Source organism: Rattus norvegicus, chromosome 12 (assembly GCF_036323735.1).
Source record: "Rattus norvegicus strain BN/NHsdMcwi chromosome 12, GRCr8, whole genome shotgun sequence".
NCBI lineage: Eukaryota > Metazoa > Chordata > Mammalia > Rodentia > Muridae > Rattus > Rattus norvegicus.
The window spans coordinates 43,238,300-43,254,546 of record NC_086030.1 but is presented as its reverse complement, the minus strand read 5'-3'; the positions used below and the strand labels follow the sequence as shown (position 1 = coordinate 43,254,546).

The 16,247-nt window shown below is 49.5% G+C and overlaps 1 long non-coding RNA gene across 1 annotated transcript; it reads right to left on the bottom strand.

Annotated features, from left to right (window-relative positions):
• Window positions 1–12,435: 12,435 nt before the first annotated feature.
• On the bottom strand, window positions 12,436–15,266 carry LOC134481199 (uncharacterized). Its single transcript, XR_010056546.1, has 2 exons — window positions 14,333–15,266; window positions 12,436–13,484 (listed from the first exon to the last, which is right to left on the bottom strand). It is a non-coding gene; the product is annotated as an uncharacterized LOC134481199 (long non-coding RNA).
• Window positions 15,267–16,247: the final 981 nt, after the last annotated feature.

Below are 16,247 nucleotides of genomic sequence, written 5' to 3'. Positions count from 1 at the left end.
TCCTTAGGACTTCAGACTGGGGGAGATGCCTGTGCGTACCAAGAGGCTGGACACACATGTCTGTTCATCTCCAGTCCAACCACTTGGTTCTGCCTCCATGCAAAGGAGGCTGGGAAATGTGACCCCTTTGGGTGTCCACAAAGAGGAAGGTTCAGGCAGCTTCTGCTGTATGTTGGCATCACCCCCAAAGAGGAAGGCAGTTAATATAATAAAATCTTCATGAAGCATCCTGTCATGGTTGATGTTGGTTATGAATTCAACAGACTCTAGAATCACGGCTTGAGAGACAGTATCTCTGGGCATGCCTATGGGGGAGTAACCAGGTTACCTGAGGTGGAAGAGCCACCAGGAATGTGGACAGTGACATCCCGTGAGCTGGGGTCCTAGACCAAAGGAAAAGGAGACAGAATTAAGCCCCAGCACTCACATCTCTGTGCTTTCTGACTGCAGATACAATGTAACCAATACTTTCTGAACAGCCAGAACTCAGCTCTTAACCGCCGAGCCGTTTCTCCTGCTCCTCATCGAGGACTTTCGTATATTCTGACTTAGGTTGGTCTTCCAGGCTACCATAGGAGAAAAGTGCATGGTGTTGATTCTACAGTTTGGAGACAGGGAAACTGAGGCAGACAATTGTTCACTTGCTCGAGCCGCAGCTAGCTCATCAGTCACGGAGAAGCTGGGGTTTGAACCCAGGCTGCCTTGTTCCCTTGGTAAATCATGTGTTAGCAGTGTTATGCAGATGAGAACAATGAGATCCAGCCGCCTTGAATCTCTTGCTCATGGTCACACAGCCTGAGTCGAGATTTGCACTCAAAACTCCAGCCCTTTCTGAGCTAAGCTTGGAGCAAGATGCTCGGAGCAAACTGACCTTGTTTTGATCCTCCTGGGGAGGAGTGGGTGCAGCTGAGTTGTCTGCTGTGATAAGATCTCTAAGGAGGCCCTGGGAGCTGGAGGAGCCTCTTCCCAGACCCCCTCCCCCCTTCCCCTTCCTAATGAGCTCAAAGACGCCGGCTGGCCGGACGCAGCAGGCAATGGACAATTAGCGGAGGGGCCTGTCCCGCACGGGCTGCGCCGGGCATCAGGGCCTTAAGTGTCTGCTTATGAAATCACAGCTAGGTCTGGAGCCTCTCTGCCCGGGCCTCCCCCTCCTGGGACGCCGCACACAGCCTTGGGCGAGGCAGCCCCCAGGGATGTGGCTCAGCCCACAGGATCTGGGGAAAACACAGGCAGAGAAACACAGGAAGACATTCCCACCCAGCACAAAGGCCCTGGCGTCAGCAGGGGACGGGTGGGCACATTCCTGCAGGCAGTGACAGAGAGGATGGCCACTCATCTCTGGGGATGGGAGCAATGGCAAGCCCGAGGTACCTTTGGGCCTCGGTTTCTTCCTCTGAGCAGAGGAAGAATTTGGAATCGGACCAACGGGGTCCCAACAAAGAGAGACACGTGGAAGGCACAGCACCTGGCTCCATTTTACTACCGTTTAATAATTCGAAGATTCCCTCTCTCACCTGCCACCAGTGCTGGGTACCGTACCGAGGACACATACATTTCTATGGACAACACCAGCACATATTGACAGGAAAGGTAGAATTTCAGCCATTCTATTTGGACCAACAGAGTCCCAAATGTCAGACTGTCTGGCATTGCTGGCCTCTATACCCCCACTTTATAACAATGTATCCTAAAACAAGTCAGGCTTCATTTCAATAAAACTTTATTTGTAGGCACCATGTTTTAAATTTCGTATGAGTTTAACGGGTTGTGACACATATATACATACATGTTACTTGCTTTTTTTCTTTTAAAAATCTTTATATGACAGGGCTGAAGAGGTGGTTCAGTGGTTAAGAGCACTGGCTACTTTTGCAGAGGGCCCAGGTCAGTATCCAGCACCCACCCACATGGCACCCCACAAACCTCTGACAGTACCAGGCACACACGTGGTACACAGATATACATGCAGGCAACACATACACGCACATAAAGTAATACATAGATCTTAAAATTTGTACATTGATGTTTTGCCTACAAGTATGTCTGTATAGCACGTGTGTGCTTGGCGCCCACAGAGGTCAGAAGAAGGAGTGGGATTCCCTGGAACTGGAGTTTCAAAGTGTTGTGAGCAACCATGTATAGAACCCAGGTCCTCTGGAAGAGCAGCCAGTGCTCTCAACCACCGAGAAACCTCTCTGGATCCACCTGATGGAAGGAGAGAAAAGCAGAATCGCACAAGTTGTGCTCTGACCTCCACATATAATGAATATGTCAATGTGCTCATGTACACATGAAGGAAAATGTGTATGAGTTCCAAGGTCGTACAAACAGGGGTAATATGTCAGATTTAGCATGTGGGTTAACGTTTGTACACTCCTGATTTAGAACAGTCATGTTTTTCAGAGAATATTTTCATGAATATTTGATCCCACATAATTCTAAAGGGTCCAAGCAGTCACATTTAGAAATAAAGGAAAAGGTTATGGTGTAGCTCAGTGGTAGTATCCACAAGGCCCTGGACCCACCCTCTGATTTACAGAAATAAGTGATTATGATAATAATGATGTTGATGATATTGATTGATAGCAATGTGTGCTTTGGTATCCTTTAAACCAGTATATGATAAAAATTCTCTCCCTCTCTCTCCCTCTCCTTCTCCCCCGCCCCTCACTGTATGTGGGGTGTGTGTGTCTATGTGTGTGTGTGTCTATGTGTGTGTGTGTGTGTGTGTGTGTGTTTGCGTGTGTATTTATGAAGGCCTGAGGACAGTCTGGGTCATCCTTAGAGACACCACCCACCTCCATGGAGACAAGCTCTCACTGGCCTGGAGTTCACTCATTAGGCTGGCTATTCCTTGGGTTTCAGGGATCAAAGTCAGGATCTGGTGCCTGCAAAGCCAGCATTTCACTGACTGAGCCACCCAGGCCGAACTTAGTTTTAAGACGCAATAGGCTTTAAAGATTAATGAGATATCGTATGTGTGTGAAGTGTTTGAGGCTTTGAAATAGGTCAAAGTCAAACATATTCACTCGTCCGGAGTTCTTTGTCTGCTGCATGGTGTCCATGACTGGTGCCCAACTAAAGTGACAGTAGCAAGTAGCCACTGACCCAACTTATACATCTGTATCAAGATGTAAAGCATTCTCTCTCTCTCTCTCTCTCTCTCTCTCTCTCTCTCTCTCTCTCTCCCTCCCTCCCTCCCTCCCTCCCTCCCTCCCCCTTCTCATCCCTCCCTTTCTTTCTCTATGCATGTATGTCTCTGTATGTCTCTCTCTTTGTCTCTGTCTTTGTCTCTGTGTAGTGTGTATGTCTCTCTGTCTTTCTCTGTGTCTCCTCTCTCTCTGTATGTGTGTATGTATGTATGTATGTATGTATGTATGTATGTATGTCTCTCTGTGTATGTGTGTGTGTCTGTGTGTGTCTGTCTCTCTTTGTCTCTCTCTGTCTCTGTCTTTGTCTCTCTCTTTCTGTGTATGTGTGTATGTCTCTCTGTCTTTCTCTGTGTCTCTGTTCCTTGTGTGTGTGTGTTGTGTTTGCACATGTATGTGCACAATGTTTGAGCTAGAAGAGCTATAGTTCTTCAGACATTATTCACCTTGTATTTTGAGACAGGGTCTCCTACTGAACCTGGATTTCTCTGAGTAAGCTAGTCTGGCCAAACAGCCCAGGGAGCCATCTGCCTCTACATCCCCAGAACTGGATTACACCAGTCATCACACCCAGCTTTACCATGATCTTTCTAGAATGTTCTCTGTAATCCCACCTCCAGCACGTCCTTGCCATGGAGGGTCCTCGACTCTCCTCTCCATCCTCCACTTCCTTATACCCCACCTTCATGGTTGCAGTCTCTAGTGCCAGCCATCTAAGCCCCTGGATCACACCCTCTCCCAGTTGACTCTATCCTAGTGCATGCCCTGAGATAGCCCATTCCTACTAGTGGCCACACTTCTTTCTCTGCCCTTGCCTCGGGCTAGGACATAGCGTGATGGTGAGTTTGGTGTGTCCATGTGATTGGCTGTCACACACACATCAGTACACTTGGGTGTGACTGAGAGGTATGGGAGACATGGGCAGGGTCTCATCAATTGAAATCCTTGAGAGCCCAAACTGAGGCTCTGGAACCCATTGTTACCTCAGGACAGTGGCATCTGCTCCCAGTTGAGTTCCAGCTGACTGGCTGCCCTGGGGCTTTGAGAGCATGCTAATCCCACAGTCGGAAGTCAGTTCCTTGGACTAAATCTCCCTTTGAGACAGGATCTCACCTTGTAGTCCAGCCTGGCCTCAAACTCACAAGAAGCCTCTGTGTCCTCTGCCTCCTGAGTGCCGGGGATTGGAGATCCACTTGGTCCCATTTCTCTGGAAGTCCCTAACTTGCACAACAGCCCCATGCCTCATGGACTTCTTGTTTTTAGTGTCCTACTGGTCACTCAGACAACCACCCTGACGTCTTCTCTGGCGCTTGGTTCTCTAACCGTCTTGTCTACATTTCCTGGTCTCAGTGTCTCTGTCTCCACCTTCTTTGTCTGTTAATACAGAGGAAGGGCCACCATCAACCTCCACCAAAGTTAGGTGCCCCCAACCCCATCACCCATCCTCCTTGAATGACTTAGAACCCAACCCGCATATGGTTTTTTGGTGTTTGTTCTATGATCAGCAGGAGGGAGGGGATTTGTTTCTCCACATAGCTGAGAAGGGCGTGGCACTCTAGGTGTTCAACTATCAGTCATTAAATGAATGACTTGCTGTCTCTGATTAGGTTTCACATTTGTCCTCTGAGGTTAGGCACACTTAGCAATTTTTTATAGATAAGGAGGCCCAGGATCAGAGAAATTGGAAGTCCTGTGTCCTCATTTGCAGGGACAGGAGTCGAAAGGGCAATAGGTGGACCAGGGCAGATATGCCTTGCCATCTTTGGCAAGATGCCACTGCTGACGCTCTCCCTGAGGAGTGTTAACAGTGGGAGGGAGGGGCTTGCCCCTAGGGCAGGAGTGAGCCACACACCTTAGCTGGTGCCAAAGTCAAACCTTGCAACTGTCAACTGTCATTTCTGTGGACTTGCCTGAGTGCCCGCTTAGCTGTGCCTCAGTTTCCCCACCCTTACCACAGAGATGGTCACGTCAGCCTCATACATTTCTTTTCTTTTTTTTTTTTTTTTTTTTTTTTTTTGTTCTTTTTTTCGGAGCTGGGGACCGAACCCAGGGCCTTGCGCTTCCTAGGCAAGCGCTCTACCACTGAGCTAAATCCCCAACCCCTACCTCATACATTTCTACTCCCTCCCCCATCTTCTGCAATCGACCACATCCCCCATAGTCTCCCCTTCTCAGCCTGCCTTGCTCCTCCCAGGGGTTCTCACCTCTGTATCCTGCTGAAGGACCCTTTGGGTCTAGCCTGCAGCATAGACAGGGAGTCACTTTTTTTTATTTCTGGATGTCAAATCCTAAAGCCTTCTGGTTCCTCCACCATGATATCCACCCTCCTGTTGTTGTCCACTGCTGCGACCTGACTTTTGCCACTTGCTGGCCAGATCCCTTGAGTAACAGTGCCTGGATGGGTTGGAATTAAAACTGGGAAGGGATGGGAGAGTGGAGGCTAGACACATAGGAACGACTCCTGCCTGACTCCAGTACATCAGGTGGGTCTGAGTCTGAACCCCAGCTCGTTTTACTGCTAGCTTAATTCTTTTGGCCTTGGGAAGGAGATATAACCTCTGGGTGTGTTTATTTCTTCTGTGAAGTATTAGGAATAACACATCATGTAGGGAGTGCCACCTGGGTGGTTGGTGGTGATGGTCCTCGGAGAGACCCCTGCAGGACTTCATGCCAGCATCGATGTCCTTCACTACTAACAAACACGTGTAGTTGGCATTTTCCAGGATCCCTGTGGTTTGATGAGAGTCACCTGATAAGCTTCTGGCTAATGAAATGTGTCTCCTCTCATTAGGATTCCTTTGCAAACTCCACATGCTTTCTTCCCTCACCCGTCAGTCGGCCAGAGGCGGGAATCTGGGAGTTATCTTGGCTGATCGCCTTGATTCTCAGACTGGTCACTGTGTGAGAAGTGTGAGGCTGGGTTCCATCCTAAGAGATTGCACCAGGAAGCCTGGACGCTGAGCCCTGGGCTTTGACGAGTCTCCCAGGGGTGGGGGTGGGGGGCTTCAGGTTTTTGTTCCAATTAGCAAAGCGACTTCCCTAAAAGATGGCGGAGGGAGGAAGGCTGGGTGTCTGGGGTATCGCAGCACACCCTGTTCCCTATTCATGTGGTTAGGCTACTGAAGTTTGGCGTGCTTGTTACTTCCCTGCACTGATGACAGACTGGGTATATATGGAGAATCTGGGGTGTACAACAGACACAGCAGCTCCTCCTCTTCCTCCCTCTCTTCTTCCTCCTCCCCTTCCTCCTCTTCCTCTTCCTTTTCCTCTTCTTCCCCCTCTTTCTCCCTACCTTCCCTTCCTGCTCCTCTTCTTCTTTCTCCCCTTCCTCCTCTTTTTCTCTTCCTCCCATTGCTCCTCTTCCTCCATCATCATCATCATCATCATCACCACCACCACCATCTTTTCTTCTTCTTCTTCTTCTTCTTCTTCTTCTTCTTCTTCTTCTTCTTCTTCTTCTTCTTCTTCTTCTTCTTCTTCTTCTTCATCTCCTTCTCCTTCTCCTTCTCCTTCTCCTTCTCCTTCTCCTTCTTCTTCTTCTTCCTCCTCCTCCTCCTCCTCCTCTTCTTCTTCTTTTCTTCTTCTTTTCTTCTTCTTCTTCTTCTTCTTCTTCTTCTTCTTCTTCTTTTCTTCTTCTTTTCTTCTTCTTCTTCTTCTTCTTCTTCTTCTTCTTCTTCTTCTTCTTCTTCTCTTCTTCTTCTTCTTCTCCTCCTCCTCCTCCTCCTTCTCCTTCTCCTCCTCCTCGTCCTCGTCCTCCTATCTCTCTCTCTCTCTCTCTCTCTCTCTCTCTCTCTCTCTCTCTCTCTCTCTGCATGTGCTTGTGTGTGAACCTGTGTGAAGGCTATAAGTCAACCTTGGGAATCATCCCTCTAGATGCTGTCTCCACCACCACCACCACCACCACCACCATCATCATCATCATCATCATCATCAACACAGTCTCTCCATTATGTAGACCTGGTTAGTCTGGAAAACTAGACCAGGCTGGCTTTAGACTCACTTGCCTCTGACCTCTGAGTGCTGGGATTAAAGGTGTGTATCCCCCACCCACAACTTAAATGTTTCAACATCACATCTATTTCTACCTGGGAGACGGCATGCTGAGACCAGGGGACAGCTTTTGGCAATCGAGTCTCTTCTGCTATCATTTGGGTCCCACCCTAGTGACCCAACTCACGCCCTCCGGATTGGCAGCAAGTCATTGCACTCCTGAGCTATGCTGCCAGCCCTCCACTTCTTTCCGAGACAGGATCTCTGGCTGACCCGGAGATCCCAGATTCAGCTAGGACAGCTGACCAGTGTTGCCAACCTGGAGCTTACCCTAGCAAGCCACCAAGCCTTTCTCTCTTACATTGGCTTTGGGAGGGTAGAATTCGGGTCCTCGGACTTGTGTGCAGCTTTTACCCACTGAGCTGTCTCCACAGCCCCTCCCCCATCCCTTCTTCAGTGAGTTTGGGATATACTGAGGGAGCTACCATGGCAGAAGATGAGGCAAGAAGTCGTGCACTGGAGATCCGCTCGCATTGCAGCAGCTGACGGCGGGTGGTTGAGGGCTGTTGCTCATAGCAAGTGACCTCCCTAGGCAAGGTGACAGGAAGCCGGAGACAGACATCAGCCCAGCATCCTCCAATTAGCCACCATCCCTGACCCCATCAGAGCTGGAGGAAGTGCTGGCACTTTCCGGCACTCAGGCCCACCTGCCTGGAGGGCTGGTGGCCTCAGCAGCTATGGTGGTAGCATCCTAAGGCCTCAGACTAACAGAGCCCCACTTATTCTAGAACTCTGCAAAGGGTTAGTGGGTGGAGGGGGGCAGGCAGCTGGGCAGCAGGGAGGAAGTGTCTCTTCATGAGCAATCACAAGAGGTCAGGTTGACCTCTTGGCCTGGCCCGGGGGCTGAACAGGCTACACGTGGGCCAGGCCTCACTCTCCTGCATTTGTGAGCAGATGGGGAGTTTAGGGGTAGGGGGTCAGCTGCTCCAGGAGTTGGAGAATCTCTGCCTGTCTGGGAAGCTGGAGAGAAGGGATGCCTGTGGTGATGGCTTCCTTGTATTATTACTTGGGGTGGCCTAGATGGCATCTGGAGTCCACAGAGCTACTGGAGGCCTGTGGCTACCTGGTCTCCATTGCTCCTGCACAGCACCATGGAATACACTGGTGGGTTGCATGGGAATACTCGCTCAGTATACATTAATTCATCACCATCATCATCCCCATCATCATCATCATCATCACCATCACCACCACCATCATCACCATCACCATCACCATCATCACCATCATCACCACCATCATCACCTCCGTGCTCTCCCCACATCATGGTGAGAAGCAGTCACCTTCCGGTGTTCATCCTTGGGAAAGATGAGTCTGAGGTCTGAGCTACGTGGGCTGACCCTAAGAAACCCAGGCTTTCCCTTCAAGTTGTGTTAAAATGCATAAGGCATAAGATGTACCATGCTCAAACACACAACTTAGAGGCAGTGCTGGGCCTAGGACTCCAGCCTGATGTGGGGGGCGGTGCTGAGAGACAGAAGGTGTCATTCTCTTCTAGAAGGTCTGTGTGTGTGTGTGTGTGTGTGTGTGTGTGTGTGTGTGTGTGTGTGTGTGTGCCTATGTGTTTATGTGTGTCTCTGTTATGTGTATGTGAGGTGTGTGTGTGTGTGTGTGTGTGTGTGTACACGTGTGTGTGTGTACTGAGGGGGGCACACTAAGGAGGGGTCCATTCTCAGAAGCCGCAAACACCCTAGGATGGCTGACTTAGGTACCCTGGCATTATCTCACTCTTGCATCTAGAATGCTCATGTCTTGCCTTCTAGCTCCTTTTATGCTGGCCTGACGACCCCTCCAACCTGTACGCTACCTTCCAAGTTTCCTTCTGATAAATCCCTGGATGTTTAGGCCTGGCTTTCAGTGCATGGGCATGGGTAATTCCGACGAACACCCACAACTGATCAGCCTCTTTAACCAGGGAGGAAAAAGGAGGCCTGAGAGAAAGATTCTTTAGGTTAGTGGGAAGGAAGGGTATGGAAGAGTCTGATTCACCATTCATTAGTCTCCAGCCACAGGCTTCTGCCATCAGACTCGATCTTTAACACCGCACATGGTTATCTCAAGTCAGTCACCTCAGTCACATGCTCATTTCGTGGAAGGAGCATCATGGTGGCTCCTATCGGGAAAGGACAATAGGACCCAATTGAGGGTACCAAAGGAAGCACCCAAGGAGACAGATCCTGTAACCCCAAGGGAAAATGACCCCAAGGGAAACTGAAGAGATTCCCAAGTCCAGGGCCCCTCTTGACCTCTTGTGTGTTTATACAAGAAGGAGTCATTGGGAATCTCTGCCTTTTGGAGCTGGGGGCTGAGGGAGGAAGCTCTCTGCAAGAGCCGGTCTAACCGGGTACAGACGCAGTGAGCAGGTCACAGCCCACTGGAGGTCAAAGCACGGAAGGAAAGACCTCAGCGATGATTACCAAAATAACTTACGAACTACTGCGTACTCTGCACTGTTGTTGTTTGTTTGTTTGTTTGTTTGTGTTGTTGTTTTTTAAAGGCTGACAGTAATTTCACACCAAATGCTTACACTGAGGAGTCCCACACACTGCCGCCAAAGCCCTGTGAGTCACAGTCCCCTCACTATAACTAGAGTGACGATACCTTCCTGTCCGAAGTGACTAACATATCTGTTTACCTCAGGAAGGGTTGGGGTTATAGCTCAGTGGCCCTGAATCATGAGGGCAGCAGGACCCCAGTACTGTAAGAGGAAAAAAAATTACCCCAGTTTACAGCATGCAAATGGTTAAAAGACTCAACCATATATTATATATTTACATTTTATACATTATCAGGCACACATACACATACATATCTATATAATTTATGTTTCCTGATGTGTTTCATACCCACTGTAATTTAAAGTCTGGGTAAGAAATTTTTTTGTGGCGGTTTCCTTTGGATGTAGAGATGTGGCTCAGTGGGAGAGCACTTACCTAGCACTTGGGCTATCCTCCACTACATGATTTCTAAGCTAGCCTGAGCTATCCATGGCTACTGTGGGGCAGCCTTTGTTATCCATGGCTACTGTGATGTTGGCTGTATGGCCAGCCAAGGTTTGGGAAGACCCACTCAGTGGATGCAAATATCTTCCCAGCTCAGGGTGCAAATGGATGCTTTAGAAATGTTGGCTGAGTGGTCAAGCTGCCTTCTGCTGAGCCTGTGTCCCCCACCCCTTCCTCTCCCTCTCCTCCATACCTATCCTTTACAAGTCTAGAAGCACTGTGCAGCCCCATCAGGGTTCTGGGTAGGTCCCTGAAGGAGACTAACAGGGATGAATATTTCATGGTTTTGATTGACGGCTGCTGAGGACCTGTTGTGGGTCTGGCGCCCGCACTAGTTAAGGAGGGGTGGGCTCAGGAGGGAAGCAGAAGGCTGCCCATCCAGCCATTGATCAGCTGGGTCCAGTCTGTGCTGATCAAATGCTCTGAGCCCAGCTCCTCGATCACAGCAGCATGTAATGGCCTTTAAGAGGCCGTGGAGCCGGTGGCAGCCCAGTCTCTTGCCTCCCTGGGGGCCCACAGAGGCACCACTAGGCCCCCAGAGACCCATTTCTCTGTCTCCAGCTGTGGTCCCCGTGTCCCCATGGTGCCGGCACTATTCTAAGAAGCCTAACTCAGTGCTTCCCACGCTCCAGACTCATCATGCCATTAAGGCCTGACGCCAAGATCCCTTCATGGGAGGACCCAGATGGCAGGGTGCCTGTCAGGCGGCAGCCCCCCACCGAAGTGGGTAAAGCCCAAGATGGCCTCAGTGACCCCACAGAGATGGCTCTCATATGACTGAGACCTTCCCTCCATCTACTCGTGGGTGCTACCCAGGGAGGGTGAGCCTCCAGGTGCTGTGGCTTTGCACCTCTGCTTGTCCTAAATGCCTCTGCATCTCAAGACACTTAACTGACTTCTCAGGGGGGCCTCCTGGACATCTCTTTTGGTATTTCCACCTTGCAGAGAAGACAGAACGTTTTCCAGCTGGGAGAGTTGTGTGTTTGGTGTTCCAGGCCCAAAGTTCACCTAGCAGGGCCAAGGGGGATGACTCCACAGATAAAGGTGCTTGCCTCCAAACCCGAAGACTTGAGTTCAATCCCCAGAACCCACAGGGTGGAAGGAAAGAACCTCCTCTCCTAAGTTTCCCTAATGGCGTCATGCTTGCATTTGTTGAAGAGTGTGGTCCGGAGCATTAGCAATTGCCTGCTGTTGACAGAAGCTTGATGCTTTAAAACAGGACTCACTGGTCATCTTATAGATCTGGGAGCTAGAGGTCCAATGTAGCTGTCACCATACCAATTTCAATGTGTGTGTAGGGCTTGCTTTTTATGGAGGCTGCAAGGAGAGTCCATTGCTTGTCTTTTACGGCCTCTAGGAGCACTGGAACCCAACTTGATTATGGAATTCTCTTAAGGACCTTGTGACTCTCTCAGGAGACTCTAAGGTCATCTGTCCATGTCCCAAACCAATGTCCCATCTCCTAAAATGCTCACAGATCTCAGGGACTGGGATGTGGGCACTTGGGGGGCTGGAATTTAGCTCCAGTCTTGGACACACTTTCTAGTTACTGACATGGACAGTGTCCTGCTCACCTCATGATGCCCTTGAAGTAGACTTCATTTCTGGGAGGTTCCCTTTCCTTCCCACAATGGAGTCAAAAAGTGGGGAGGACTGAGAAGATGTGGTTTTGGGAATCACTGGGAGCTGAAATAATACTTGTAAAGGGTCAGGTATTCCAATGGTGTGACAGCCGGTAAATGTTTGTGCTTTCAAGCCTTGTTCTTTTCTGACTGAGCCATTTCTTCTATCCAGAGATTTTCCTAAGGAGGCTCAAAGGGAGAAGTCAGGGCTGGGACCGGGGCTGGGCTGGGAACCAGGACCGGAGTTGGGGATGTGGCTAGGGCTGAGGCCAGGGGTGGGAACGGGAGCTGGGACCAGGACTGGGGTCAGATCTAAGGCTAGGGCCAGAATCAGGCCTGGGGCTGGAGCTGGGACTGGGGCTGGAGCTGGGGCTGGGGCCAAATACACACACACACACACACACACACACACACACACACACACACACACACACACATTGGATTCTGTCATGTCATGTCGTGATGGCTAAGTCAGCCCTGAGCTTCTCTTCCTGCTGATGGGAGCCAATGAGAATCTGTATGTCCTTCTCCTTTGGCCCTTGATGACTCCTGACCTCAGCTGGGACTCCCGGGCATGAAAAAATAATGACACAGAAGGAAAGGAAACCAAGAGGAGTGTATAGACCAGGAGCCGTCTGTGTATTGTCAGATAACATCACCTATTTAACGTCAATTAGTGTTTTTAACAACTGACTACTGCACCATTAACTTGCAAAAGTGATCTTGGGGCCATGCCAGCATGCCCCAGCAGACTAGCTTGGGCAGCCCTTCAGTGCTGGGTGAGCAAAGTGGATTCAGATTGCAGGCTGATTGCAAGCTGGCATTGTTTGAGCAGGGTACGGGCGGCCAGGGCTGGGGAGTGGGTACCCGAGGAGAGAGGTATTTTGCCGAGTGGATATTTATAACAGGGCCTTGGAGTAAATGATCCGCAGAGAGGGCAGGAGGTGTGAGGACGCTGGAGGTTGGCCAAACCCTGGGTGCTGGGTTTTGCCGAGCTGAAATCACAGTGGCTTGCTCTGTTCTGGGATCCAGGCCACTTTGTGGTAGGAAAGATGGGGGAAGCCTGTTGGGGTAGGAGTTGAGGTCAAGTTCATGTCTTTGGTCTTTCACTAAGTGTGGATCTTAAAACTGTTTGCTTTCTGAGGGCTTCATTCCCTTCAGCGGTAAGGCGACATCACAACTCATTGTGACAACCGTCCTATGAAATGGCCTTTTATGACTTCATCTTCTGGGTACCCAAAGCCTTGTGTAGGTTTCTCCTAAGGAGACTAGGGCTGACCTGGTCACTCACAGGATATTGTAGATATGACGCTGGTAACAACCGGCACTGAGTTATAAAGGTAACCGTCTTGTCCTCCATCAGTTCCCATCTCTAAGAAGTCAGCTTCTGTATTGTGAGCACACTCAAGCAGGTTCTAGAGAGGTCTGCATGACCTAACTGAGGCTTCTGGTCTTCAGCTAATATCAGCTTGCCAACCGAGGGAGTGAACTACCTTGGAAGCCCCTCCAGAGCCTGCTAAATGTTCAACTGTGACTTTCCGAGATCTCCTGACTTGGGGTGACCGCCGCTCAGCCAACCCGAGTTCTGTGATCAGCGGACATTGTGTCAGATCATAAATGACCATTGATTTAAGATATTAAGCCTTGGGGAGATCTGCCACCTAGAAGGGATAAGACAGTATAACTTAATGAATCTGTTCATAAGTCCCTCGGACAGCAAATTCATGGCTCTACAAGTAACTCTGAGGACTGAAATACATATTCTTTGGGAGTCCTTAGTGTGCTGCCTGACGTTCAGTAAATAGTTATCCCTGGCTGCTATCATCATGGTTACTTTTCTCACAACCGATGTTAGCAGCTTGGCTGGTTTAGGGTTCAGTGGAACCTTCAGTCTGTGGCTTCCTGAGAAGCACAACAGATGAGAGAGAGCTGTGGGAATGGAGGAGAGGTTGAGGGGGAACCAGGAAGATGAAGAGGAGTCTAAGAGAGCACCTGTCATGGCACGCATGGTCAGAAGTCTCCACCCCCGCCTTCCCTGGCTCTCACACTGAGTCTTCGAGCGAGGCCCATCAGCTTTGGCACTGGGAGAGTCTGAGCCTCCTGCCCTCTCTCCTTGAGAACCCCATTGGAAAGAAGAGACGATCAGGGCCTGCTTTTAACCATCCCATACCCTGGCTTCCTCAACTAAGCAGAGGATTTTAGACCAATAAGCAAGGACGGACTGACCGGCTCTAGATTCTGAGGGTGAAGTGAGTTTTGACCATGACAACTCTGTTGGGAGCCGAAGAGGACAGTTTTGTTGAACAAGTGACAGAGAAGATACCCACAGAAGAAGGTATCCATTCAATGTCTGGGTGTCCCCCAGGACCTAAAAGCCTCAAAGTGTCCTTCGGATGCCATATAGGAAGCTATGCTAGAGACCTCTTGTCAGCCATGTGGGCACATATGCCTTGATTCTGTTTGAATCCATCCGTCCCTTCTACTGTGGTGGCTAAGGGTTTTTGCTTACCATATCTGCCCAAAAGAGAATGTTGACCAGAGACTTTCTCCTACCCACCACTTCTCTCTGGATCTAGTCAGGCCTACACATTTAAGAAATATTGAGTCAAAAGTGGTTTCTCATTGCTTCTCCAGATGGGGCTGGTCGCTGGGAATCCACACTCTCAGGAAGCCTGTACCTGCTAGGGACAGGTCATTGGGTGTCATGAACACTGAAAATGGTGGCTCTTGGGTCATCTGGAGTTTGGGAGTCCAGGAGCATCTCGGCGTGGAGGAGATGTTGACACAAAAACTTCTAGTGAACTTGGAACCTGGAGGCTGGTATTTGCTCTGAGGCACTTTATTAACAAGGATTTTGTAGTCCAGGACAAGGGAGAATGAGAGCAGAGCTTGAAGCAGCTTAGAAGAGATACCTGGGTTCCAGAATTTCAAGGTCACAGAGTGAGCTGATGGTTCTAATTCTAGATTCTTCCACATCTAAAGGACTCCTTACATTGACCTGACCCCTAATGGGAACTCACTGAGATAAAGGGAGCCAGGGATGGGGTGACCTCAGAAACTGTAGAGACTTCCCACCCTCTGCTAAGTGTGAGTGTGAGTGTGTGTATGTGTGTGTCTTTGTGACTGTGTATATATGCACATATGGGTGAGTGTGTGCATTTGCATATGTGTGTACACGTGTGTACCTGAGTGTGCAGGTGTATGAGTGTGTGTGCATGTGAATGTGTGTGAGTGCTTATCAGTGTGTGCATGTGTATGAGTGTGTACATCTGTGTATTGTGTGTACACATATATATGTGTGTATGCAGGTGTATGAGTGTGTGTGTGCCTGTGTACATGCACAATTTGTGAGTGTGTGTTTATGAGTGTGTGCATGTGTGTGTGAGTGTGTATGTGTGTATCTATCTGAGTGTGTCTTTGTGAGTATGTGTGCATGCACATGTGTGAATGTGTGCATATATGTGTCTGAGTGTGCCTTTGTGAATGTGTGTATGCCTGCACATATGTGTATGTGTGTAAACGTGAGTGTGCAGGTATATGAGTATGTGTGCATGTGTGAGTGCTTATCAGTGTGTGCATTTGTATGAGTGTGTGTTGTGTGTATATGTATGTATGTGAGTATGCAGGTGTATGAATGTGTGTGTTTGTGTGTGTGTACATGCACAACTATGTAAGTGTGTGTGTGTTTATGAGTGTGTGCATGTGTCTGTGAGTGTATATGTGTGTGTCTAGCCTGAACTTTGCTATGTACCTCTCCATCAAGATGCGCATACTGTCTGTCTGTGAACTGGAAGAGGAGGTTGGATGTGGACTGTCCCAGCATCTTTGGATACACAACATACAGAATCTCAGAGAGGTCCTCCAACTGGTCTGGATTGTGTCATCACAGATGAGCGGCAAGTGGCAGTAGTCCCACTCAGGACTCTGGGAAGGAGAGGGGAAGTCCTGACCCAAGGAAAATCATCTCACTTTCAACCTCACCCCCAAATGAGGAGAGAGCTATATGAAACACCTCATATTTCCCACTTCTACTTGCCTAGTTCAACACTCACTCTGGCTGTAATGGTGGCCAGAAATTGCAGTGACGTTGGCCATCCCATAAGCATCAAATGTGACATGGTTAGGTGGGAATGGTGTCATGTTTAGAGCATGCACATTCATTTTCCGTGTAAGACAAATGTTCTTTAAGAACAACCCTCTCCATGAGTGTGGGAGAGCTGGCCCTGCCTCTTGTCTGCTAGGCAGTGGTGCTGATGAGAGAGAGACACTCCTTTCTTCCCCACCCCTTGCTATCTGTGGCAGGCAAGAGAGCTGGCCCTGGTGTCACAAGAGTAGGGGACCTGGCCATGTCCCTCACTGGCTCCAACACTTGGGAGAGTGGGCCCTGAACCTGGGCAGCAAGGTAGAACGAGGTTGCTGATGAG